This window comes from Dermochelys coriacea, chromosome 1 (genome assembly GCF_009764565.3).
Source record: "Dermochelys coriacea isolate rDerCor1 chromosome 1, rDerCor1.pri.v4, whole genome shotgun sequence".
Classification (NCBI taxonomy): Eukaryota; Metazoa; Chordata; order Testudines; family Dermochelyidae; genus Dermochelys; species Dermochelys coriacea.
In genome coordinates this window covers 80,085,386-80,112,445 of record NC_050068.2, presented here as the reverse complement: position 1 = coordinate 80,112,445, position 27,060 = coordinate 80,085,386, and the positions used below count along the sequence as shown (strand labels likewise).

At 41.3% G+C, this 27,060-nt stretch overlaps 1 long non-coding RNA gene across 1 annotated transcript; it reads left to right on the top strand.

Annotated features, from left to right (window-relative positions):
• LOC122457633 lies at positions 1 to 26,244 on the top strand. Its single transcript, XR_006277276.1, has 3 exons — positions 1 to 156; positions 25,081 to 25,088; positions 26,233 to 26,244. It is a non-coding gene; the product is annotated as an uncharacterized LOC122457633 (long non-coding RNA).
• The last annotated feature ends 816 nt before the right edge of the window (positions 26,245 to 27,060 follow it).

Sequence of the window (27,060 nt, the reverse complement as noted above, 5' to 3'; positions counted from 1 at the left end):
TGTGGGAGTTCAATCCTTGAGGGGGTCATTTAGGTATCTGGGGCAAAAATTGGGGATTGGTCCTGCTTTGAGCAGGGGGTTGGACTAGATGATCTCCTCAGGTCCCTTCCAAACCCGATATTCTATGACTTTATGACTCACAAAGTCATCTTATTTGTTTTATTCAAAATTAATTTTTTTGGCCAAACAAAGCAAAGCCCTAAACTCAACTTGATGGCTTTTGGCTGTTTAGCAACTTTTAAAACAATACATCTGACCAATTCCAAAGTGGCAGGAAATGCTGTAGACAATGGGAAGAATCCTATTGATTTTGGTGAAAACTGGAAATATGAGAAGGGGAAAAGGAGGGACACAGGCAGCCTCTGGCATCTGATGAGCAGCCTCAGCCACCTCTGTAATTGACAGGTTTCAGAGTAGCAGCCGTGTTAGTCTATATCCGCAAAAAGAAAAGGAGTACTTGTGGCACCTTAGAGACTAACACATTATTAGAACATAAGCTTCCGATGAAGTGAGCTGTAGCTCACGAAAGCTTATGCTCTAATAAATGTGTTAGTCTCTAAGTTGCCACAAGTACTCCTTTTCTCTGTAATTGACTCTCTCTCAATGAATGGATTGATCACACAACTACGCTTTTGTTTTCAGCAGTGTAGTATCCCACTGCTGGAGCCTTTCCCTGCTGCCAGAGTCCTTCATTGCAGTGAGGCAGCAGGACGCTACACTACTAAAAATAGCAATGTAGATGTGGGAGGCACTGCTTGGGCATGTAGGGTATATATCCTAGGGTTCTGGCATGCCTGTGCTCTTCTCATCTGTGTAGTGCCTCACCATCTCACTGCTATTTATACCCCTGCTACTGTGCAGTGTCAACATGCCACCAAAAGTTTAGACCTACCTTAGCAGGCAAAAAACACATCTGTATCTAGTTAGGTCCCAACGGTCAGATCTGGAAGTGCCAAAATATGGAGGAAGAATGAAGATTTGGGTTGTGTAGTCCAGGGCAATGGTGGAGATTCCTTTTTTCATGTTACAGGGGAAAGGGAGATATTACATTTTAATGCAAATTATTTCATATAGGATACGCATAGCACTCAGAGGCCAGCTCCACATTTCCATTTCAAAGAGCCATGCTTTTCCATTGTATTTATAGTCCAGTGCATTGTGGCACCTGTGGATACTAGTCACATTTTTAATGGAACACATACCTCATTGCGGCCCAGTGGGGTATGGTACTACGGCAATACCTCTGTATATAAAAAATGAAAAATGATGAAAGCCCTGCAGTATATGAAAATTAATAAGTCTACTGTAGTTTTTATTTAGGCTCCTTTTAACATTTCATGCTGATCTGGACCTAAAGCAGGGAGAACTGAACCTCTAGAAAACTCTTGACTCTTTGAAGTTCATCATAGTGCATCACAGATAGAATAATCACAATCCCACTGTTTAAAAAGTCTGCTCTTCCAGGCATGAGAAGATATTTGCTGCTAACTACTAGTTATTGTAAGAAGAAACACAAAGACTATTTTTATCACCTGACAGACTCTTGATAGATGTTCTTTTTCTCTATTAGGAACTGCCACTTGGTTGCACAGTCTTCAAGTTGCTGAGATTTCCCCCATAAAAATATTGACAAAGCGTCTAAGGGCCTGTTCCAGCACCCAGTGAAACCAAGTGAAAGACTGCCATTGACATGAGTCTTGGTTAGGAACACCCTTGCTTTAGTAAGCAGCAGAGGTGCAATGTCATCTGTCACCAGTTCTGCACTAAGGCTTTTTATCCCCAACTGTGTGTCTGAGACAGTCACTTTATTTAGAGCAAATGAAAGGTGAGAGAGACATGGACAACGGAAGGTTACCTCAAAGAGGAAATTCAGGATGCTGCTCCATAGCAGGGAAGTGTGACACTAAGCCCACCACCCTCATCTTCATATCCCACTGACTGTTATAATCTGTATCTAAACAGTGCCATGGCATATATCATTGGAAAGCTTATAACTCACTGGTTATTAATAGCATGTACATTACATAATGAAAGGAACTGAGAAAGTTATGGATATAAACTGAAATTATAATTCTTAACATGTGTTTCCAGTCAAATAGGAGTTATCCCACCCTAAACAAAGGAATATGGTTTCTCCACAGGCCAGTTACTTCTAAAGTACTTTGAAAGCCCGTGAGAATTCATTTTATATATCAGACATACAAAGCTATCAAGTTGGGGGAAGAGACAGTGTGGCTACACCCTAGCAGGGAAGAGAAACTTAGTCTGAGATATATAGAAGGGGAAGAGGAGGAGGGCCAAACCTCAAACAATTGAATCAATGGATTTAATACACTAATATTGTATCATGTATGGTTTTTGGTGACTAATATCATTGTGAAATGTCTATTAAACACAATAGGAGGAAGTATGAATACTCATTGATATGTTTTAAAGTATGTGGCCAAACAAAGGAAGAAATAGTTCCTGTCCAGATTGGGGAGGGGGGACAGCTATTTACCTGTCTCCTATGTAAACAAAACATGGTAGAATCAAAACAATGGAAACCATATTTACATACCAGGAGGGGGAAGCCCCCAGGAAGGGAAGAACAGCAAGACGTTAACTTCCTGGTGGACACGGCAAGCTGAGCATACAGGAGGGTTTCCTGCCTCCAGAAGCAAGGTTTATTGGACTTTGGGAGCTATAAGCAAGGACAGAGCCATTTTAAGCATCCATCACTAGACAGACACAAGGGAACAGGGCTCTTGGGAGCTGAGAAAGATAGGTTATTCAACCAAGGGGAAAGGTGTTGAAGTCTCTGGAACTGAATATAGGTGAGAAACCTTCTCAAGCAAAGATTGTTCACTTAAGATAACAAGGAAAGCTAGTACCTTGTACTTTTGTGGAAGGTCCTGGCTGAGGCAAAGTCAGCCATGGCTGGGAAGAAGAATGGCTGGTGACAGAAACCATCTTGAAGGACACCTGTATCTTGCTAAATAAAGTTTTAGACTTTGAGATGTAGGTTTTCATTTGCTTGTAACCCTGTCTAACTTTATTCCTTTTACTTAGCATCGTTTAACCTAAGTCATATTGTTAATACATTTGTTTTATTTTTACTATAAAAGGTGTTTAAATGAAAGGGTGCAATTATCGCAGTTAAGTTAATAAGCTTGTGATATGGTTTTGTCTTTTTACAGGTGCAACTAACCTTATTTCTCTGAGCCATCCAGGACAGGGCTGGACATTTCAGAACACACATTTTGGGGAAAATTCAGGGCTGGGCAGACTGTGGAATCAACTTGGAAACCAGAGGGCATCTGTGGTGTTGCAGGCAGGCTCCAAGATACAAAAGCAGTGCATTTGGGCTGCCAAATACATAGACAGAATGCACGCTGGTTGCTGATTGTGGGCATCCAAGACAGAGGGCCACAACAGCAAGGCATTGTGAAGCATTTGGGGCTACAGGGTAAGAGGTCACAACTCTTCCACTGGTCTGGATTGCACCCCCAGAATGTGACAGGAGGCTTTTTAATAAACTGTCCATGTGACCTATTTTTCTAATGGAAACAATTTTAAAAATACTCCTAATGCTCACAAAGGAACTACAGACCAAGAATTATTTGCAGAAATATTTGATGGATAATTCTGAGAAACAAAATCACTATGAGGAAAAAAAAATCAGTCTGTGCACAGATAAATCATAAGTAGACAAAAATTGTTGAATACATTTGGAATTGTTTAGCCAGCTGCACTAGAAAATTAGTTTTGTTTTGGTAGACTATTGGCATTGGAAGGACAGTGAACATACCCCTTGCTTCTTTGTAATGGTTATTTTGTGTTTTTGTTAGCAAGTGAGCAGGCAGATGCCAACAAAGACACCTGAACTCTTTCCTGTGTTTTAAAATCTGAGATTTTAGACTTCACACCATACCTAGATGCTTCTAATTTCCTTCCTTTATAAAAGTAGATGTTGCAGTGCAAAGCAGCTTTGCTCTTGCATGCTGCTCTCTATATAACAAAGTTTCCCCTTTCTATTTGCATTTATTCTTCATTTTGTCTCTATATACCTGACCTTCAGTTTTATAATTAAAACCATCGATCAATGAAAATTACCCAGTGTCAGGTCATTAAAGTCCACAAATGTCCAAGATATGGAACATTACAGGCTACATTTTGAAAGGGCTTTTAACATATATGCACAAATACAAGCTCACACATTGGTGTTGCATATAAATATTACACATGCTCAAACTCGTGCAAATTTCTCTCTATATTGCTAATGCTTGCCTAATAAAAATTGTTGATTTGATGGCTTGAGGGAGGAAATAAGCATATCAGAGAAATGAGTGTGAGCAGCAGAGGTTTTAATTAGGCCCTCCCTGAGCTCATCAGCTTGCTTGCCAGACAGGTTTCCTTCATTTCCTACTGCTTTAATTATAAAGCATTCAGGATTTTGATTTTTTCCCCAAAACCTAATTTAGCCTATACAACTTATTTAAACATAAAAATTTGCCCCATACATACAAGTGAAAAATATTTTATTCCTTAAAGCTTATTTTTAAAATGTCTGGAGTCACCCTACTCACTACACACAGGCACAGGGAGAAGAATTAAGAAGAACATTTGAGAGGCAATGCTATTTTCTGATTTACTTGACATTATTTTACTAAATAATGATATAGCATATACATAATCTTTTGCATTATCAATGTACTTTATATACATCTAAATTAATTCTAAGTTCTGAATAGGAAGCATCATCTCCAATTTTTTTGGTAACAAAGATCTGTCTAAGCTGATCTGTCAAGCTTCTAAAATGCCAATTCTCATAATATTTAATTGCTATGCTGAGGACTTCTACAATATAGCTCAAAAAGGAAAAATTCTTCCTAAATTTATATCAGAGTGAAAGTTTGGTGAACCAAATGCATCTGAGTTGTATTAGTATAAATTCACATACAGTTCACTATACTCCACTTAATCAGATGCACTAACCAGGGAATCTGCTTAATTGGGCAGCATCCCAGAGAACCACATTAGCCTAAAGATAGTGAACAGCATTGACTGCTCCACAAATCAAGATAATACTGACAAACATTTCTGCTTAAAGGATATCATTCAGCTGGTGACAATGGCTTAGGTCATGTTTAACCAGATGCTAAATAAGCATGAAATTCTACATTTCAGTTTAATATACAAGTAGCCAAATAAAAAGTAAAATAAGAAATGAAAGTGAAACAAATGAATATAATTTTAATCTTGCATGCTTATTGAATAGAATTGTTTATTTTGAGTCATTGACAGCTTTAGAATTTCAAAGACTAGGAGAGGCTATTCTTGGATGCCAGCTATATCTGTCAGCACTTCAACAATATACAATTCACAATGTCATAAATAAGAGATGAATTAGTATAGTACTTGCAAGCTATTTTGTTGATCAGTCATTTAGTACTCACTTCACTGAGGTCACGTGCATTTGTGCTGCTCTCTTACCAATGGTTTAAAAAACATTTGGAAAAAAGAAAAATGAAAAATGTTTGGTTAAAAAGTGTGCATGTGCAGTTATATGGTGCCCAGAAAAAGTTTACACACAAAACAGGTCTTCCAGGGTGGCATGCAAAGCACTGGGAAAGGGAATGAGAGTTACAGAATCAACAGCTTTGGAAATAGAGGATTTTGACGTTCAAAGGACAATCCTGAGAGCAAGTAATGTGTTTGTTTTTTTGACTTAAACCTTGTTCTGCATTTGTATTATTTTTTGCTGAAGTTAATGAGAGTTTTGCCAGTTTTGCAAATGAGCAGAATTGGGCCGCATAGTAAAGCATTTTCAGGTATTGGACGAATTTGTAATAGTATAATATTTAAATGCATATTACAACTTTTGCTTCCTCACCTGCCTTATGTCCGCTCATCTATTTTCCAAGGGAGTTATTCCAGTATTCCAAATGCCTGAGCAGCTTCAAACGTTTACTGTGCACTTTATTTGTTCTGGAATATGTGCAGTAGTGATTTTGTCCACACTCAGTACATCATCATCTGGTATTGTAACTGCATGCACCTGTTGATTGAACTGGCTGCGGTGACATACTTTAGCAAAATGTCCAATCTTTTTGCAATGATTGCACTGAGCTACTTTTGCCGGACATCCTGTGTAGCTTGCAAGGTGTTGTGGGGATCCACAGCAAAAGCATGCTTTTTATTGTATTTTGAATTTGCTGATTCGTTGGTTTTCCATTAGTTTTCCTCTTGTAATCGTTTGTCTGCAGCAATAGTGAACTTTTCTGCAAAGGAGTCACAGCCTGGACTGTGCCTCCTGTATCCATGCTCATTATTTTGGCTTCAGCTGTAGCTGGCTCAATCTGGGTAGCAATGGTTATTGCTTTGTCTAGTGTAAGTTGTGGTTCTAGAAGTAAATGTTCTCTTACATGAAGCATGGTTGTTTTCTCAATGAGCTGGTCTCTAATCATCTCATCTGCCATATTCCCAAAGTCACAAGTTACAATCAGACTCCTCAGGGAAGCAATATACTGCATTATAGTCTCCCCTGGTTTCTGCTCACGCTGGCGAAATCTGTAGCGATTAGCTACTACATTCACTTTTAGTACAAAAAAGTTTTTTAATGCAGAGAGTGCAGTCTCATATTTATTGTCTGCAAGGGGAAAAGTGTAAAATATACGCTGCCCTTCTGCTCCAAAGCAGTGGATTAGCAGAGCATGCTTTCTTACTTCAGAAATCTCTGTAGCACTGATGGCAAGCAGATAAGTCTCAAACATATGGATCCAGGCAGTAAAAGCAATTGGAAGCTTACCTGGGCTTTGTAGAAAGGGTGCAGGTGGGTTCAGAGGCAGAAGATCCATCCTCATTGCCAAAATGTTGTAACAAGCAGGCAAGGTACTAACAAACTTCAACAGGACTTTATTTTTTAAAGTGGAAACCTCTTTTCCAAACCGCTGCTGCCCCCTCAGTAGCTCTCTCTCAGCCTCTTCAACTCCTCCCCCCCACTACAGCTGTAGCTCATGAAATCTTATGCTCAAATAAATTTGTTAGTCTCTAAGGTGCCACAAGTATTCCTTTTCTTTTTGCAAATACAGACTAACACGGCTGCTAATCTGAAACCTGTCTTGATGCAGGAAGTTATTCACTTAGAGATCGTTCATGAGAAGACTGCCTGTCCCTTCATACTGTCTACATATGACAAAAAACACACAAGGCAGAGTCTGAAAGGGTTTAGTCCTGTCCAGATAAGAGACGAGACATCATCTGATGTTCAATGTGTGTAGATGCTGCTCCTCTGGAGACTAATGCAGATTAGGAAAAAGACCACAGGCAAATATACCACCGGGAAAATGAAACAGAGATCTCTTTTAGACATACATTTCAGGTTGGGCTGCAACATCACTTTGTCTTTGGAGAATTACATGCAAGGAGACTCTGCCATCAAAACCTGCAACTCTCACACTCCTTGCACTTCAGAGCATGGTTTTGCATTCCTGCCCATACTGGCAAATAGCCATTGAGGGACCTATTCTCCATGAACTTATCTAGTTTTTTTGAGCCCTGTTATAGTCTTGGCCTTCACAACATCCTCCGGCAAAGAGTCACACAGGTTAACTGTGCATTGTGTAAAGAAATACTTCCTTTTACTTGTTTTAAACTTGCTGCCTACTAATTTCATTTGGTGATTCCTAGTTCCTGTGTTATGAGAAGGAGTAAATAGCACTTTCTTATTTACTTTTCTCACACCAGTCATGATTTTATAACCCTCTATCATATTCCCCCCCTTAGTTGTCTCTTTTCTGAGCTGAAAAGTCCCAGTCTTATTAATCTCTCCTCATATGGAAGCCGTTCCATATCCCTAATAATTTTTGTTGCCCTTTTCTGAAACTTTTCCAATTTCAATATATCTTTCTTGAGACAAGATTTCTTTTTAGAACCTCGCCATCATCGCATTGGAAAAACACCAGTCTTCCATGGCTGGGGAGGATGAAAGGCTGCGATTGCTGCTAGATGCACCCTAAATGAGCTAAGCATAAGGCCTGATGACTGAAGATGTGTCAAATACTCCAAGATGTTTTGAAGTAGCCAGTGTCTGCGATCCAATAACCACACTGAAAAACATGTCCACTTTGCCGAATAGGCCATCCTGGTAGAGGATTATCCTGGTAGAAGAGATATCAGATACAATGGACTCACCCCGGGGACAGAACTGGAGTTAATGGTACAGGGTCTCCAACCTCTCTACATGGTACCAGGGAGTGGTTAGAAGCACCTGCACCATCCTATGCTCTGGCACTAACCCTGTGCCAGTTCATGCTCTTCCCAAGGGAGACAGAAGAGTCCCCACAGGACATGGAGTGGTCTCTATTGGCCTCATGTGACCTTTTCCTCAGTGCATTTGGGGAATGCCTCTTACATCTCTTTGAAGAGGCATCTGTTCCAGAGTGCAAGACAGCAGCAGTAACCTGAGGGCTATCTCTGATCTGACAAGGGCCTTCTTTGGAGCTTGGCCTGTTTGACTAGATACTGCTTTCGGCAAAGGTGCCAAGACACCTGAGTCTACTTCATGACCGATCTGCAGATGAAACATCGCTCCTTAATATGGGCCACACCCAAGCACAGCAAGCACTGTAAATGGGGATTGTTGTTGGGGATCACTCCACCACATGAAAGACATTGTTTAAAGCCCAGTGCGGGAATCACCGGGGGATACTGAACTAAATACAACCAACACTAAAGGTACTAATGATATACAACTAGAAAAAACACAGTAAAATAATGAGGCTGTGAGGTTAAGATCACACAGAGCTCAGCCTCAGCCACAGGCTGTAAGAAGGAACTGAGGGGCATTGGGGCAGCGCCACCTCATATAGCCAGAGGACAGGCTAAGGCCACAAGGCACAAGTGCTTCCCTTCTATGGGGGTGTGCGGGCGCATGCACGCACGCACGCACACACACGAATCCATGGCTGCATCTACTTGAAGAATCCAAGCAGCCTTCACTTCTACTCCAGAAAGGGCAGAAGATAGTGAATTTCAAATACATCACATTTTATGTCTAGTAAAGCTAATATTAGAGGATTTTTTTATTACTTCTAAGCCCTGTGCAGTTGGTAACAGACACACCTAGGTACCATTTCCTTAGCAATAAAAAAGGAAAATGTAACAGGTATTTATCAACTAGAGAAGATAAACATATAGCAATCATTTGCAAAATGGCCACTTTAGGACTGCAGCCGCTTGCCTCTGCCCAATTTAAAGGGCCAGTCTTAGAAAAGCATGCTGGGAAAAGTTTGTCTTACCAGAACTTTTTATGTTACAGAGAATTAGAAGGGACTAGCTAGTTACTGGGAAAGGTGGTTCTAAGGAAGGGGCTGGCTTAGTGTTGTTCCATCACTACCATTACAGACTCCAAAAATAGCCATTTTAAATTTGTTCACAGTAGTTAAGTGTTCCTTAGATTGTAGTATAAAATCAGTCCCTTGTTTATATCATGATATATCACTGCCGGCGTACCACAAAATGAGCTATGTTTAACAAAATGTTTATAATATTTGAAGGTTTATTCCTGTTGTAATTACTGAAGGAAAAGGAACTATTCCTAAGGGCCTCTAGTGATAGAGATGATAGATTACAGGATCAGGACCGAAGATTGAACATAAGAACGGCCATACTGGGTCAGACCAAAGGTCCATCTAGCCCAGTATCCTGTCTTCTGACAGTGGCTAATGCCAGGTGCCCCAGAGGGAATGAACAGACCAGGTAATCAAGTGATCCACTCCATGTCACCCATGCCAAGCTTCTGGCAGACAGAGGCTAGGGACACCATCCCTGCCCATCCTGGCTAATAGCCATTGATGGACCTATCCTCCATGAACTTATCTAGTTCTTTTTTGAACTCTGAAATTAAACACTTTTACATGTGAGCAACTTTATGCACATGAATATTTCCACTGAAGTCAATAAGGCTCAGATCCACAAAAGGACTTGGGTGACACAATGCTGAGCCTTGTAATATCTAACATTTAAGCACCTAAGCACCCAATGGAATCCACAAAGCCTGTCTTAGGTGCCTAGGCTCCCTATGTGATGGGACATGATAGATGCCTGAGAACGGGATCACACAAGCCAGCATGCTAAGCCTGCAGATGCTGAGGAGAGGAGTGTGTCCTAAGCCCCACTCCTCTCAGTGAACTAGACACCTAACTGCTTGCAATCCACAGCCAGGCACCCTCTTCTTGAGATAGGCACCAAAACGGTTTCTTGCAAGCACAGCAGCAGTGCATGTCTAACTCCACACAAGACAGCCAGGGGAAGATCAGAGGATGGTCTTATGACTGTTAGCCTAATGTTTACGGTACTTTTCTGGGACGTGGGAGACCTCAGTTCAATTCCCCCTTCCGCTGGGGAAAGAGGATTTAAACAGGGGTTTCCCATCTCCCTGGTTACTGCCCAAACCACTGGACTAAGGGATATCCTGATGTGGGGAGGTCTTAAACTCTCCAGTTGAAGCTGTTCCACTTGTATTAAAATAATGAAGACATTAAATATGCATTGGACAAGCAAAGAGTGAGAATGGCTCTATAACCCAGTGGCAAGGTCACTCTTCACAGGTGAGAGACCCATGTTCAGATCCTTTTTTCTCACCATGCCTCTTCAGAGGATTGAACTGGGATGTCCCACATCCTAGGTGAGTGTCCTAGCCACTGGCTGAGAGTTATAAGGAATGCTGCCTCCTTTTCTCTCCCTCCCCCCCCCACCACCTTGGGTTGGTTGGTGTGGAGTTAAGCATGCTCAGATAACTGGACCCTGCAGGCAAGATAAGCCTCACCAAACCAGATGAAGATAGGTGGGGGAATGCCTAGGTATGAGATAGTCATCTGGGAACCTGCCTGAGGCACAATGCACATGCCCAGTTTTGTACCTGAGCCCCTGTGAGGAAGACCTGGGAAACATGATAACAAAGATAAGGTTTATTCCCCTCACTTTAACTCTTCCTCTCCCTCTCCCCCTCCTCCACTCTAGTCCTGGAAATTGTTCCTGGACCCAAAGCTACAGAAACCATCTAGGAACAAATTTACAAACACAAAATAAGTTAGCTAGTTGAAGACACGTAGGCAACTAGAGGACTTTTATAGTAAAAGTTTAGGTATCTACAGGGTTAGGTGGTAGCTGAGTGTGTGTGTGTGGGGGTGGGGGTCGTGGATTGGAGTAGCATCTATGTAGATTAAGGTTTTACTGTTTTAATCTAAGTAAAACAATAAAGAACATACATATACATACACACATACTATCTATGTATAAAAACAAATTTTCCACATTTTTTAGATGTTTTACTGATTTTTTTACTTCCCACTTTTTTTTGCTTGTTAAATATCCTTAACCTCTTTAATTCTGCTGTGAGAGAAGTGGGCACCCTTAAAATCTTGATATCTACAACTAAGTATCTAAATATATTCTGGTGTTCATTCTTTTCCACATTCTATGTGTAGAATTCTGATCCCTTTGAATGGGACTAGTTGCTTGTGTTCTGCTAAATGACAGTAAGGATTCCAGATTCCAGAGGGAACACTGCAACTACCAAGGGGAAAATAAATACTATGATGCAATAAACATCTGGACCAAAATTTAAAAGAGTGACTAGTGATTTTGAGCATCCATGTTGAGATACCTTAAAGGGCCTGATTTTCAGATGGTGGATGCTCAGCACTTTCTGAAAAAAACAGGTCCCTTTAAGTATGTATCTCAATTTGAGAAAAAAATATGAAAGTCGAGGCATCAATATCACTAGCTGCTTTTGAAAGTCTTGACCCAAGATTTTCAATAGCATCTATGGTACTAACTACAGTTGACCTAGGTGACAGGATTCCACTGGAACCTCTGTGCATAATGCAGCATTTGAGACATTGTGCCTCAAAAGAGTACCAGTAAGGCCCTGATTCTGCAAAGACTTATGCATGTGTTTACACAGTGAGTAGTTCTGTTGACTAATAGGACTACTCGTGCTCAAGTCTTGCAGGATTGAGACCCTAGGTTGGTTGCAGCAAAGAAGCTTCACCACAGTACAGCGGGGATGTTGTTAACTCATTAAACTGGTACTGGGGTGTGATAATTGAAAATATACATGGAAGTCATCTCTGAAACTCATTCTGCAGTGATTTATATGGAATTATGAAAAACAATTTAACCACACTAGCTGTTCCAAAAATTTAGTGCCATGAACGTGCTGTGTAAAAATAGATATACTTAAAATAGTATGAAACAATGTATGAATTAAAAGGTACTTCCTGTTTACACCAGTTATAAGTAAGAAAAACATAAGGGCACACCAGATGCTGAAACAACTCCCCGCCCATTTACTTCTGGAATTCACATACATTTTAATGAGGTTTTATAATGGAACAGCAATCCTGTCACATGAGTCGGTAACTGCTTCCCATCTCAAAATATACTGCAATTCTCTATTTTATACTCATTGCATTAACTTTTTAATAAAATATTCTCTTTTCCCCATTTCCTTGTGCTCTCAATGTCTGGAAAAATATGGTATAGATCTCCAGTTGTCTATCTGCATGCTACATTGGTGTGAAATGTTGAGAAAGAAAAAAATCAAACACTTAAGTATTTTTGAGTTTGCAGAATCTTCACTAACATGCATTTTTTTATCAGCTCAGCATTTTACTGAACATCTGTATGCCTGCAAACAGTTTTGTATTCTTTTTACTGCTTTTGACAGTGCATTTCAAAATTTGAGCTGGAATTAGACCCTCCAGCCCCAATCCTGCAAGCAGCTCAATTTGGGCAGAACTCTTCCCATTCAGAGGACACATTTGCATCTAGTGACCATAATGGGCATTGCTGTTGAAGTCACATGATACAGTTTCTGCTTCCCTGCCTGGCTGAGTCTACTACTTCTGGTAAAGAATGTCAGTCAGCAGAAGCTATTAGTCTCTCTGTGGTATATGCTGCATTTTGTGTGTTCACTTTGAACCAGTTAGAAAAAAACACTAGTGAATTAATTTATTCTTGAAGTAATATCTAGGAGCCCCAGCCATGGGTCAGAAGCCCGCTGTGCAACTCACTGAACAAACAGAACAAAAAAAATAGCTTGTGCCCCAAATAGCTTATTGTGTGCTATGGTAATTGTCATGTGATTTACAAACCCATGTTGAGCACAGGCAAAAGGGAAAGGAGAGTCTTCCCTTCTGATGGGGCATACTAACCCTGCACTGGAGAGATGAGGATTAATGCACTGCTCTAGGCCCAAAAGGCCAGGCCCCCCTGACTCTGCTGAGCATGCTCCCCAGTGGATGGATATAAACTGTTCAGAAAGGACAGGCAGGGCACAAAAGGTGGGGGAGTTGCACTGTATGTAAGAGAGCAGTATGACTGCTCAGAGCTCCGGTATGAAACTTCAGAAAAACCTGAGAGTCTCTGGATTAAGTTTAGAAGTGTGAGCAACAAGAGTGATGTTGTGGTGGGAGTCTGCTATAGACCACCGGACCAGGGGGATGAGGCTTTCTTCCAACATCTAACGGAAGTGACTAAATCGCAGGCCCTGGTTCTCATGAGAGACTTCAATCACCCTGATATCTGCTGGGAGAGCAATACAGCGGAGCACAGACAATCCAAGAAGTTTTGGAAAGTGTAGGGGACAACCCTGATCTTAAACACAAAAAAGAAGCTTACAAGTAGAAGATGGGACAAATGACCAGGGAGGAGTATAAAAATATTGCTCAAGCATGCAGGAGTGAAATCAGAAAGGCCAAATCATACTTGGAGTTGCAGCTAGCGAGAGATGTTATGAGTAACAAGAAGGGTTTCTTCAGATATGTTAGCAACAAGAAGAAAGCCAAGGAAAGTGTGGGCCCCTTACTGAACGAGGGAGGCAATTTAGTGACAGAGGATGTTGAAAAAGCTAATGTACTCAATGCTTATTTTGCCTTTGTCTTCACAAAGAAGGTCAGCTCCCAGACTACTGCACTGGGCAGCACAGCATGGGGAGGAGGTGACCAGCCCTCTGTGGAGAAAGAAGTGGTTCGGGACTATTTAGAAAAGCTGGATGAGCACAAGTCCACGGGGCCGGATGTGCTGCATCCGAGAGTGCTAAAGGAGTTGGCAGATGTGATTGCAGAGCCATTGGCCATTATCTTTGAAAACTCATGGCGATCGGGGGAGGTCCAGGACGAATAGAAAAAGGCTAATGTAGTGCCCATCTTTTAAAAAAGAGAAGGAGGAGGATCTGGAGAACTACAAGCCAGTCAGCCTCACCTCAGTCCCTGGAAAAGTCATGGATCAGGTCCTTAAGGAATCAATTCTGAAGCACTTAGAGGAGAGGAAAGTGATCAGGAATAGTCAGCATGGATTCACCAAGGGCAAGTTATGCCTGACTAATCTAATTGACTTCTATGACTTGATAACTGGCTCTGTGGATGAGGGGAAAGCAGTGGACTTGTTATTCCTTGACTTTAGCAAAGCTTTTGATATGGTCTCCCACAGTATTCTTGCCAGCAAGTTAAAGTAGTATGGGCTGGATGAATGGACTATAAGGTGGATAGAAAGTTGGCTAGATTGTCGGGGTCAACAGGTAGTGATCAATGGTTCCATGTCTAGTTGGCAGCCGTTATCAAGTGGAGTGCCCCAAGGGTTGGTCCTGGGGCCATTGTTCAATATCTTCAATAATGATCTGGAGGATGGCATGGATTGCACCCTCAGCAAGTTTGCAGATGACACTAAACTGGGAGGAGAGGTAGATATGCTGGAGGGTAGAGATAGGATACAGAGGGACCTTGACAAATTAGTAGACTGGGCCAAAAGGAATCTGATTTAGTTCAACAAGGACAAGTGCAGAGTCCTGCACTTAGGATGGAAGAATCCCATGCACTGCTACAGACTACGGACCGAATGTCTAGGCAGCAGTTCTGCAGAAAAGGACCTAGGGGTTACAGTGGACGAGAAGCTGGATATGAGTCAGTGTGCTCTTATTGCCAAGAAGGCTAACGGCATTTTGGGCTGTATAAGTAGGGACATGGCCAGCAGATCGAGGGATGTGATCGCTCGTCTCTTCGACATTGGTGAGGCCTCATCTGGAGTACTCTGTCCAGTTTTGGGCCCCATGCTACAAGGATGTGGAAAAACTGGAAAACGTCCAGCAGAGGGCAACAAAAATGATTAGGGGGCTGGAACACATGACTTATGAGGAGAGGCTGAGGGAACTGGGATTGTTTAGTCTGCAGAAGAGAAGAATGAGGGGGGATTTGACAGCTGCTTTCAACTACCTGAAAGGGGGTTCCAAAGAAGATGGATCTAGACTGTTCTCAGTGGTAGCAGATGACAGAACGAGGAGTAATGGTCTCAAGTTGCAGTGGGGGAGGTTTAGGTTGGATATTAGGAAAAAAATTTTCACTAGGAATGTGGTGAAGCATTGGAATGCATTACCTAGGTAGGTGGTCGAATCTTCTCCCTTTGAGGTTGTTAAGGTCAGGCTTGACAAAGCCCTGTCTGGGATGATTTAGTTGGGGATTGGTCCTGTTTTGAGCAGGGGGTTGGACTAGATGACCTCCTGAGGTCATTTCCAACCCTGATATTCTATGATAGGGGGCTGCTTCCTTTTGAATGCTCAACTCACTCTGGGCTGACTGAGGAGGACAGCAGTTGCAGCAACCTCCTGCTGGAAAGCCACTGGGACTCCAAGCCCTCAGGGTCAAGCCTCCTAGCCATGCTGTGGGAAGCCAGTTGATTATGGAAACCAAAGGGGATGACTCACTGTTGCCAGCAGAGGAGACACTGGAGATGAATCAGAGAACACAAGAGGAATCCTGTGTCCAACCCTGAGATGACTAGGGTGCAAACTGGAACGAGAGTAGGAAGTGACCAAGGGAATCAGCTTGGGGGTATCAGGACTGGAACTCTGTCAGGGTTCACGGTTTCATAGGTCCCTGGGTTGGAACCCCATAAAGGGTGGGCCTGGGTTCCCCTACCCTTCAGTCACTCACCATTAGGTGACACCTCTCTGATAATGCTGCTAGTCAAAAAGCAGTCACTGTACCTAATCAGAATAAGTGACATCTAAGCAGTGTTTGCTTAGCTGCTTTACCAGCAGTAGACCATAACCTCCTATACATTAAGTGTCAGCCAGTGGGAAAAGTTCTGCTGTAGTCTTCCCATGTTCACTCAGAAGATAATTATTTTCTCCCTAGGGCAATGAATACTTTCAAAAACAAATCCAGAGATTATATGTTTCTGCCCCGAGGTTAAACAAATATAGTTCTCAGTTTTTTTAATAAGGGGGAATCTACTATATTTGGAAAGCAGAGCCAGAGTGGACAGAGTGGAAAGAATTAAGTTTCTTTCTTAATGTCTGTGTTTATTTTTAAGTAAATTAATATGATACAAATACATATCTATGCATATTATGTACCTAAAGTTGCATTTCTTTGGCACTCAAGTGTACACATACACACACCCACTTTGTGGTAACATCTTTAACTGCATCCCAGAGAGATACCTGGCACAAAACAATAAAAGCAATGAAATGAAAAGCTAAGCGACCTAACAGTACATATCCTCTACTCCTCCATCTACAGGCAGACACATCTTGCCAATACTTCTACTGCCATACAACACACCACAGTCTTAACTCAGCTCCCTCAATTTTCTCTTCTTCATGCAATCGTTCCCTATATTACGTTCCCCTTTTGATGTTGGGAGAAGGTTTGGTGATGTGGCAATGGTTGTTTGATAAAGGGAGTGATGGAAGGCTGACATTCCTAGGAAAACAGCTAAAATTGTGAGCTGATATTTTCAAAGTTGCCTAAGGTATTTATATGCTCTATTAAAAAAATTCCAGAACAACATCATGTTGTGTAACAACTGCTGTTTAAATATATTCACCAGCAAACCAAACACTAAAACACATTACCCAGAAATCAGGCAACAGTTTATTTAAAAAAAAAAGTCATCTTCATCCAGCCCCATTCAACAGATGCAAGTCACCCACCACACTAAGCAAAAGCCCCTGCTCAGTATTTTCAAGACAGTGCCAGAAGCTATCCCCAGGACAATTCGGATCTGCTATTATAAGAGCCCACCCAGAGCTTCAGTCCTCTACAGCAGCGCCAAGAACAACGAAGAAGCCAATGGTTAGAGAAATCCACATTGATTAATGCATTTTACAGTGGGAAGAAGAAATTTGGCAAACAATGGTTGGTGGAATCTCTGGCTCAAGAATTTTGAAAACCAGTGAGCTCTCTAGGCAAGTCCTAGTTCTCATGAAACTGAGGGGGCAGAAACCCTTGGGTTTAAATTCCTTTTATCAACATGATAAATTCGTTTTTCCTCAGCCACATGCATATGCTTACAATATTGGTCTAGTTGCTGCTGGCTAGTTCTGTAACAGTATTGTTTATTTGTATAAAGCACACATTTTAGCAGCACCATATACTTAGTATATTTTCCACTTGCAAATGAAGAATGTTTGGGGCATGTGGAGGCATGACATTTAAGATCAAGTTGCTTAAAACAATGCTGCAAGTGTGTTTTAGAAACAGTCTGTCCCAAGGGGGAATGGTATATTAAATAGGGAGATTCAGTGGAGTGAATTCGCTTTTAATTTTCACAATTTTTTTAATTTTCACAATTTTTTAAAATTTTCTTTGACCAGAAATACATGATGCTTGAATTATTGGAAGGCAATGCCAGCACCACCCTTGTATCTGGTGTATAGTAATCATGGACAAGTACACTGACACTCAGCAAGTCACATCCCATACTTCACTGCAGCCATACAGGTGCTGTAGTGGACCACAAGCAAAATTTAGCTTGTTCTGATTTTTCTAAGTAAAGAAAGCTATAATTAGTGAAAAGTATGACAAAAATATACAGCAGAGATGAAAACAGTGAATAAGTGGGAAAATACCTATCCCCATCTCAGTTAGGGGGACATTTAATTAGACAGCAGGGTGAATATACTGTTACTGGAAGAGGAGTGTGAGCCGAACCCAGGCCTGGGAAAATGCCTCCCCTCAGCCTTATTAGGTCAGAGGACTGTTCCTAATTGAACCAAGAAAAGGGATGCACTGCTTCCAGGTGTTACCTATCAGCTCTGTGTTCTTGGGGAACCAGGGCACAGTACCTAGCCTGTCTGACTCACAAAAGACCTCCCCCCCCGAACCCCTGCTTGAACCAAAACTGATCAGAAGGCTTACAAAAGGCAATGAACTGGCTGTGGGAGACACCTAAACCCCTGGGATATGGGTGACAGGTGTGATTTTTGGGCTTCCTCATTCACTGTGCAGCAACGCTCCTTGTACACAAGCTAAAGATCCCTGCAGTGTCCAAAAATCACTCGAGTTACTACCAGAACAATTGTAATGTGAAAGTGGGAATAGGGATGTGCTGAACCTAGGACCTATGAGGGCGACCGCTTGGAAATGCTGCTTGACCCAGCCTACTGAGTCCAGGGACATATAAGGGGTCAGCTTGGGAGTGCCAGGATCTACAACCTATCCTGAAGGACGATCCCTCCCTCTCAGACCTTGGGAGACAGGCCAGTCCTTGCTTACAGACAGCCCCCCAACCTGAAGTAAATACTCACCAGCAACTCCACTCTAGAGGATTGCCCAAGCAACAGAAGGCTGGCATTCAATAAGTTTTGAACTGTAGTGTGGCCTTGTCCTTCCCTCCTCCACTACCCCACCCGGTGCTTCCCTCCTCACCCACCCCTCCCAGACTACCTTGAAAGTTTCCCCTATTTGTGTGTTTAATTAATAAAGAATGCATGATTTTGAAACAATAGTGACTTTATTGCCTCTGAAAGCAGTGATCGAAGGGAGGAGCTCGGTTGGCTTACAGGGAAAGTAGAGTCAACCAAGGAGGTGGATTTTCATCAAGAACAAACAGAACTGTCACACTGTAGCCTGGCCAGTCATGAAACTGTTTTTCAAAGCTTCTCTGATGTGCAGGGTGCCCAGCTGTGATCTTCTAATGGCCCATGGTGTCTGGCTGTGCGTAATCAGCCGCCAGGCAATTTGTGTCAACCACCCACCCCACCATAAATGTCTCCCCCTTACTCACAGATTGTGGAACACACTGCAAGCAGCAATAACTATGGGAATATTGGTTTCACTGAGGTGTAACCTAGTCATTAAACTGCGCCAGCAAGCTTTTAAACATCCAAATGCACATTCTACCACCATTCTGCACTTGCTCACCCTTTTGTTGAACTGTTCCTTACTATTGTCCAGGATGCCTGTGTATAGCTTCATGAGCCATGGCATTAAGGGGTAGGCTGGGTCCCCAAGGATAACTATAGGCATTTCAACATCCGCAATGGTAATTTTCTGGTCTGTGAAGTAAATTCCTTCCTGCAGCTGTTCAAACAGACCAGAGTTCCTGGAGATGCGAGCATCATGCACCTTTCCTAGCCATCCCACGTTGATGTTGGTGAAACGTCCCTTGTGATCCACCAGTGCTTGCAGCACCATTGAAAAGTACCCCTTGCGGTTTATGTACTGGCTGCCAAGGTGGTCCGGTCCCAAGATAGGGATATGCATTCAGTCTATCGCCCCACCACAGTTAGGGAACCTCATTGCAGCAAAGCCATCCATTGTGTCCTGCAGATTTCCCAGAGTCACTACTCTTGATAGCAGCAGCTCAGTGATTGTGTTGGCTACTTGGATCACAGCAGCCCCGACAGTAGATTTATCCACTCCAAATTGATTCCTGACTGACGGGTAGTGGTCTTGCGTTGCAAGCTTCCAGAGGGCTATTGCCACTTGCTTCTCAATTGTGAGGGCTGCTCTCATCTTGGTATTCTTGAACTTCAGGGCAGGGGAAAGCAAGTCACAAAGTTCCATGAAAGTGCCCTTATGCATATGAAAGTTTTGCAGCCACTGGGAATCATCCCAGACCTGCAACACCATGCGGTCCCACCAGTCTGTGCTTATTTCCCAGGCCCAGAATCGGCCTTCCATGGCAGGAACCTGCCCCATTATCACCATGATGTCTAAATTGCCAGGGCCTGTGCTTTGAGAGAAGTCTGTGTCCATGTCTTCATCACTATTGTGATCATGCTATCATCACCCCCTTGCCTGCTTTTGCAGGTTCTGCACGTACTGCAGGATAATGCGTGAGGTGCTTACAATGCTCACAACAGCAGTGGTGAGCTGAGCGGGCTCCATGCTTGCTGTGGTATGTCATCTGAAGGAGAGCAGAGTTGCAGTGGAAGCTGTGGATGATGACTGTTAGTAGTCCTACTGCGCTGTCTGCTGACAGCAGTAAGGAATCTGCAAGGAAAAAAGGCACAAAATGATTGAAAGCAACAGCAGACATGGAGGGATGGGCGACTGATGACATGTACCAAAAACCACCTGCAACAATGTTTTTGCCCCATCAGGCATTGGGAGCTCAACCCAGAATTCCAGTGGGCAGCGGAGACTGCAGGAACTGTGGGATAGTTACCCACAGTGCAATGCTCCAACAGTAGACGCTAGCCACGGTACTGTGGACGCGCTCCGCCGACTTAATGCGCTTGGTGGGGGACACAATCGACTGTATAAAATCACTTCCTAAAAAACAACTTCTATAAATTCTACCTAGTAGAATAGTGTTCATAGTGTTGACATACCCTAAGCGTTCATGGAACGCTACAGTATTTGATATCCTGTTTTCTGGCAGGGAAGCTTAAGGAAAGAGTAGACATTTTTCCATCCAAATAATGAATATTTTGGTTTTGTGTTGCTAATGTATGCAAGCAAATAACTGATGGAGAGGGGAAATAGCAATGTGCATACAGAGAAGTGAAAAGCTAAGACTGAGACATTCATCCAGTTCTTGGCTGATAAAAGCTGACCATGATGGTGATGTGGCTCTATCAGCCATGTTCTTCTGTTCAAAATGAAGACCACACTGACTCATACTGAAATCACTGAGGGTAATCAAAATACCAGCTGCCCCTTTTGAGCTGTGAAATATTTCTATTCCCTTTGCAGCTGTGTGTACCTGTACTAATCTACAGGGCAGATCTATAGGAGAGCTCAAAAGAGTTTTATTGCAGGCAGTTTTGCCAGAGCATTAAATACTCTTTGTTCATTTAAGGGGGCTGATCAATGATTTTCTCTAAAGGAGTGGGAAAGCTATGTTTAGAATATAATGTATTTTTCTGGTAGCTTTTCATAATCTCAGAGATGAGTGAGATCTATGAAAGGGTCCAAAGTTGCAAGGTGTGGAGCATCATCGCCCCCTTTTGAAAGCAAAGCATGAAGGTTCTCAGCACCTTGCATGATGAACCACAGCACTTTATAAAATTAGGCCCCCAGTTCAACTCCCTGTCAAAGAAAGATGGCATTTGAAGTCCTTTATTTCTCTAACAAGTAGTAACCATCAAAAGGGAAAAAAAAAAAGACATAACTAGTTTGTGTTTTTGACAGATGGTAAACGATAAAGCTGCATTAAAATCAGCCAACCAGTATAAAGTATTCACTGTAGTGTCTGTGAATGTGTATGTGGCTTTGGGAATTATTCTCTAACCTAGAGAATGTAGCTTTTTTTTTTTTTACCCAAAGTGGGAAAAGTGAAATGAGTGTAGCAGATTTGGTGATGATTAAACAATGCCACGGGTAATAAAAACAAGAGAAAGATATGGGAATAGTCTAAAAATGAAAGTTGTAGATTCTGCTGGTGACACAAAGCATATTTGGAGGCATAATTTGTATTTTTATTGGCAAGGACACTTGTCTCAGAAGATGTACCATTCAGCAATTCATTACACTACTTTTCTTATGTGAATAATTGGAATCTCTAAGTTACATAACCTAAAGGGCATAATACAACTCCACAGAGGACAAAGTCAGTGGAAAAGCAATGAAATTAACTTTTGCTTTTACAATATGTATAATCTCCAACAGGATCTTTTTAAGGCCAACACATTTTCCAAGTTTGATGCAAGCTCTTGTCATTTATCTGCTATTTATTTGGGGCGAATATTCATGTCTCCCATATTAAATGACACTAGAGAAGTGAGGTGCACTGCAAATATTGTAATATTTTGTACTTATTTTTTTAAACTGTCTCTTTCCTGGTCAGCTATTTCTTTCTACAACAGTTTTTCCTGCCGTGTGATTGGAAAAGGGTTTCTGGTATTTTCATAAGGTCCAATTCTATACTCCGATATATAGTGAAGTATTTCATAGTAGTCCAACTGATTTCAATGGGACTACATCCAGGGTATTAGTAAAAGTGACAGCTTCTGGGCATTAAAGTGTGCTGATAGTCAGAAAAGTGATTTTGCTTGACATTGAGGGAAATCCTGCTTTCCTTTTACTCACATGAATAAAAGGAACAGAAACTGTCTGTAGGTGTTATGAGTTTCTTTTCCAGTAATGACTTTCAAATACAGGGCATGATTCTTCACATTTACTCAGGTGGAAGAAACAGATTGACACAGCCAGAAGAGTACCCAGAAGTCACCTACTACAGGACAGGCCCAACAAAGTAACAGAACGCTACTAGCTGTCATCTTCAGCCCCAACTAAAACCTCTCCAGTGCATCATCAAGGATCGACAACTTATCCTGAAGGACGATCCCTCACTCTCACAGACCTTGGGAGACAGACCAGTCCTCGCTTACAGACAGCCCCCCAATCTGAAGCAAATACTCACCAGCAACCACACACCACGCAACAAACTCACTAACCCAGGAACCTATCCTTGCAACAAAGCCCATAGCCAACTCTGTCCACATATCTATTCAAGGGACATCATAGAACCTAATCACATCAACCACACCATCAGGGGCTTGTTCACCTGCACATCTACCAACGTGATATAAGCCATCATATGCCAGCAATGCCCCTCTTATGTACATTAGCCAAACCGGACAGTCTCTATGCAAAAGAATAAATGGACACAAATCAGACATCAAGAATTATAACATTCAAAAACCAGTTGGAGAACACTTCAACTTCCCTAGACACTCAATTTAGACGTAAGAGTCGCAACTCTTCAACAAAAAAACCCAAACCCTTCAAAAACAAACTCCAACAAGAAACTGCAGAACTGGAATTAATTTGCAAACTGGACACCATTAAATTATACTTGAATAAAGATTGGGAGTGGGTGTGTCATTACACAAACTAAAAACTATTTCCCCATGCTAATTTTCCCCCTACTGTTACTCACACCTTCTTGTCAACTGTTTGAAATGGGCCATCCTGATTATCACTACAAAAAATTTTTTCTCCTGCTGATAATAGCCCACCTTAATTGATTTGTCTTATTAGAGTTGGTATGGCAACCCCCATCTTTTCATGTTCTCTGTATATATGCATCTTCCTACTGTATTTTCCACTGCATGCATCTGATGGTGTGTTTTAGCCCACAAAAGTTTATGCCCAAATAAATTAGTCTTTAAGGTGCCACAAATACTCATTCTTTTTTCTGATACAGACTAACATAGCTACCACTCTGAAAAGGGGTACTCTAAGTAATCTTATTGATTTCAATGGCACAGTATAGGGCATTGCCCCCACATAAGTGAGTGGGGCAGAATTCACGTATATTCCTGAGATTACAAGTCATATTAAACTTGTGTAATTACACCTACTATTAGCTCAACCTGAAATCTGCAAGCTATGTTTGTGTTTCAGAATTTAGGGCTCTCCCTCCCAAAAAATATCCATAGTCTGAGCTATGGAAAGCACAAAATGCTATAGATATATCACATTAGGAGGAGGTCCATGGACCTTCTGTGTGGAGAAGATAATTTTTGTAATATTGGGTCTTTAGCTGAAAGTTTGTCACTGACTAATAATGTTACGGAAGGAATCAGAAGTTGGAGCTGTTACAGTCTTGCATGTTTTTTTTTTTTCAGAGCATGCCAGCAAGATTTTAGTGTTTGAAAAAAAGTCTGTATTGTTAGTTTGGTTATTCGAGGGGTTTATTTGAGAGAAGCTACTGCAAGCATCAGAAGACTTTGCTCTATGCCTTTCTCTAAGGAGAGTTAATTCTTGGGCCAGATTAGCTTCCTGGGAACCAGGCATTGACCTTGGTTCTGAATTGCCTGCTTACTATTTATGACTGTCTACACTCCAATACTGGTTCACATATTTTAAAATATCTTTCAATGCAATTTATCATCTGGGAGAGATTAGGAAGAGCCAGCTCATCTGACCAACCGGTTCTCTGTGAACCATCAGCACAAGCACTGTGGACCATGGAACACAGCGTGAGAACTACAATGTGCATGAGGTCAGACTAGATGATCATGGTGATCCCGTCTAACCTTAAAGGATATGAGTCTATGTAGGGAATTGATTACAGATGCAGGTAGTTAGAGGCACATATCTATTTAGGGTGAAAGAATAGAAAAGGATATCCAAGGTGAATTTTGTATATTTTTAGACTTTGTGCATATTATATAATTGTGCTTATACATCATTTCTCTTTCCCATCCCACCAGGATAAAACTATTACACTGTAGTGTTTGACTTTATCTACCAGGAAGAAAAGATAATCTCAGTTATCCAAGAGGCCATATTGGCTGCTCAGGAGAGAATGGACAATAGGTGGAGATCTTTACGATGAGATCTTAATGGAATTTTCCTCCCTGCTGAGCCATCTCCTACACATCTCACTGCTGGACAGGATGGTCTGGGCAAATAAAAACAGTACAATACTAATACAAGGCCATATTCATATTCTATTATGTTAAATAGGCTGCTTATCCCAGTTAAAAGAATAACAGCTAAATTCACACTAGCAAATGTAATAATAAAGTTACTCTTAGTAAATATACTCAAAGGATCAAGATCACATTTTTCATGGACTCCTGATGGTCTAGATAAACTGTATTTTTGTATGCACATGGGGTTTTAGTACTTCTTGACTAAAGGAATCCTTGACTCCAGGAATCTTCAGCTGGGGAGACCCAACCAATTGGAGCAACACAAAGGGGCTGTGAACGGGGGCAGAGACTGGCTTGATGTGTAGTTAAATTTTTTTTTTAAAGCATTCTGAATATTTTAGGCTTTTTTGTTGTGAACACTAAGTATCGGAGAAGATTTGGCACTTTCCCACGCTGTCTTCCTGCCAGGATTTACCCAGCTAGATTTGTTTATGCTGAATGGTCATGGTAATATCACGTAAAGCGGGTGGGGAGGGGAGGCGGGGGAGAAATGTTCTAATAGGCACTATTATTGCCATGTCTACATTCAGTTCCAAGCATGCTCCGCTTGATTACATCAGTTTATTTTTTGGTAAGAGCTGTGATTTTGGTTGGATGAGCAGAGGAGATAAGCAATGTGGTTTTGCAATTATAACAAATTTGGTAAACTTACTGTATAGTTTGGCTTCATACATGAGTAATATTAGTAGCTGATGTCTGATGATAAACTATCTCTAGGGACCGTACAAGGGAGGATGACACATTTAGGCTTTAAAGGATTGGATTTTTATCCATAGATGTTGGTAAACAATGTCACCATACTCACACAAACCAACAAAAAAAATGTTTTCATTGATAATTATCCATGTTTACAGATAGTCAAAGTAAGAATTGCTGCTTGACAACTTATTAGTTTCATATATGGTATTTATTTTGTCAATATCACATGTCGAAATATACCATGTGTTTTAATGCTTATAAAGTTTGAATCTCAAGGCCTACTGTCATTAAATAATTATTGTTTCACTCCCCCATAAGTGTGTGTAATTGTGACAATTTCAACTAATAAAGATTTGAAAAATGCTTAAAAATAAGACACATTAGCCGTCCGTTATTAAAAGTTAAAAACCAAATTCTGCCACGTCTATACATATTAAATGTTAACAGAAAAGGCAAGTGGCTAAATGTAATTCTTTTCAAGCTACAGACTATGGCACTGCACCCCTAAGACATGTTCATTTGGCTTCTGATGTGCTGCACATAAGTAGTAGGCAGAACCCCCCCGGCCAAAAAAAAATATGGTTATGTATAAATTAATATGGGCATGGGTATTTCTTTACTGGCATATTTCTAGAATAGAACCTGAAAGCATGTAAACCAATAAAGATCTGTAAATACAACAATTTGTGGTTGGGTAGCCACTGGTTGAAAATCATTTAGAAATTGGCTACACTATGCTGGGTTATGGGAAGCATATAATTTCCCTATCACCTGCAGGTTGGAGTAAGATGTAGTTATTTCCCTCTGTGCAGATTAGGGCCTGATCCAAAGCTTTTTGAAATCAATGGTAAGACTCCTATTGTTTTCAGTAGGCTTTGGATCAGGCTAATAAGAAATCGGAATAAATTTTCCAGATTCATTAAAACTTCATAAATAAAAAAAAGTTCTGCTGGTAGTACTTCTCTGCTCATTATAACTAGATGTTCTTCATTTAAGCATTAGTTCAGCAAAACAATTAAGCCTGTGCTTAACTTTTCATTTCCATCGTGACTTATGCCTGTGCTTAAGTGCTTTGGTGAAACAGGGCATTAAACTTTTGATAAAACTTTACTGAATTGGATTTGTACATACTTTCATTGCTGCATTTTAACAGATAGAGAAAGAAAATCTAAATGGGTGTTTTGTTGCTATGAGCAGTCTCAAAATATCCTAAGAAATAAAAGCTGCATTTTAGCTCTTGAATTTTTAATCTTTCACATTTTAGATATTTCAGCTGATGGGCATAATGACAGGAAATGCAATTAATTCTGGTAATATGGAAATACATATTTCCATGCAACAACATTACATTAAAATGTTAAGGAGGGAAGGAAGAAATAAATGCAAGGGGAAAATAGAAGTTAGTTATCTCCTGGATGCTAATATTGTAGTTCACTTTCTAAATATATGCAGCTCTGTGTGGTGAGAGCAAGAGAGAAGGGACAAACACAGCAGCAGTTGCTGAAAGGAAAGTCTAAGTGCAACAAGTGTGAAGGTGTTGACTCACCACTGGCACCTTCTCATGGCCAAGCACAGTAGTTCTCTCTCCTTGGGGTGTCCTGCCAGTGGCTGCTCTGTAGTGGTCTGCCTTTCTGTGACTTGGCCCTCTGGCCAGGTCACTTCAAAGTCTCTCCCCTTCTAGGGTAGTCCATGAACAAAAA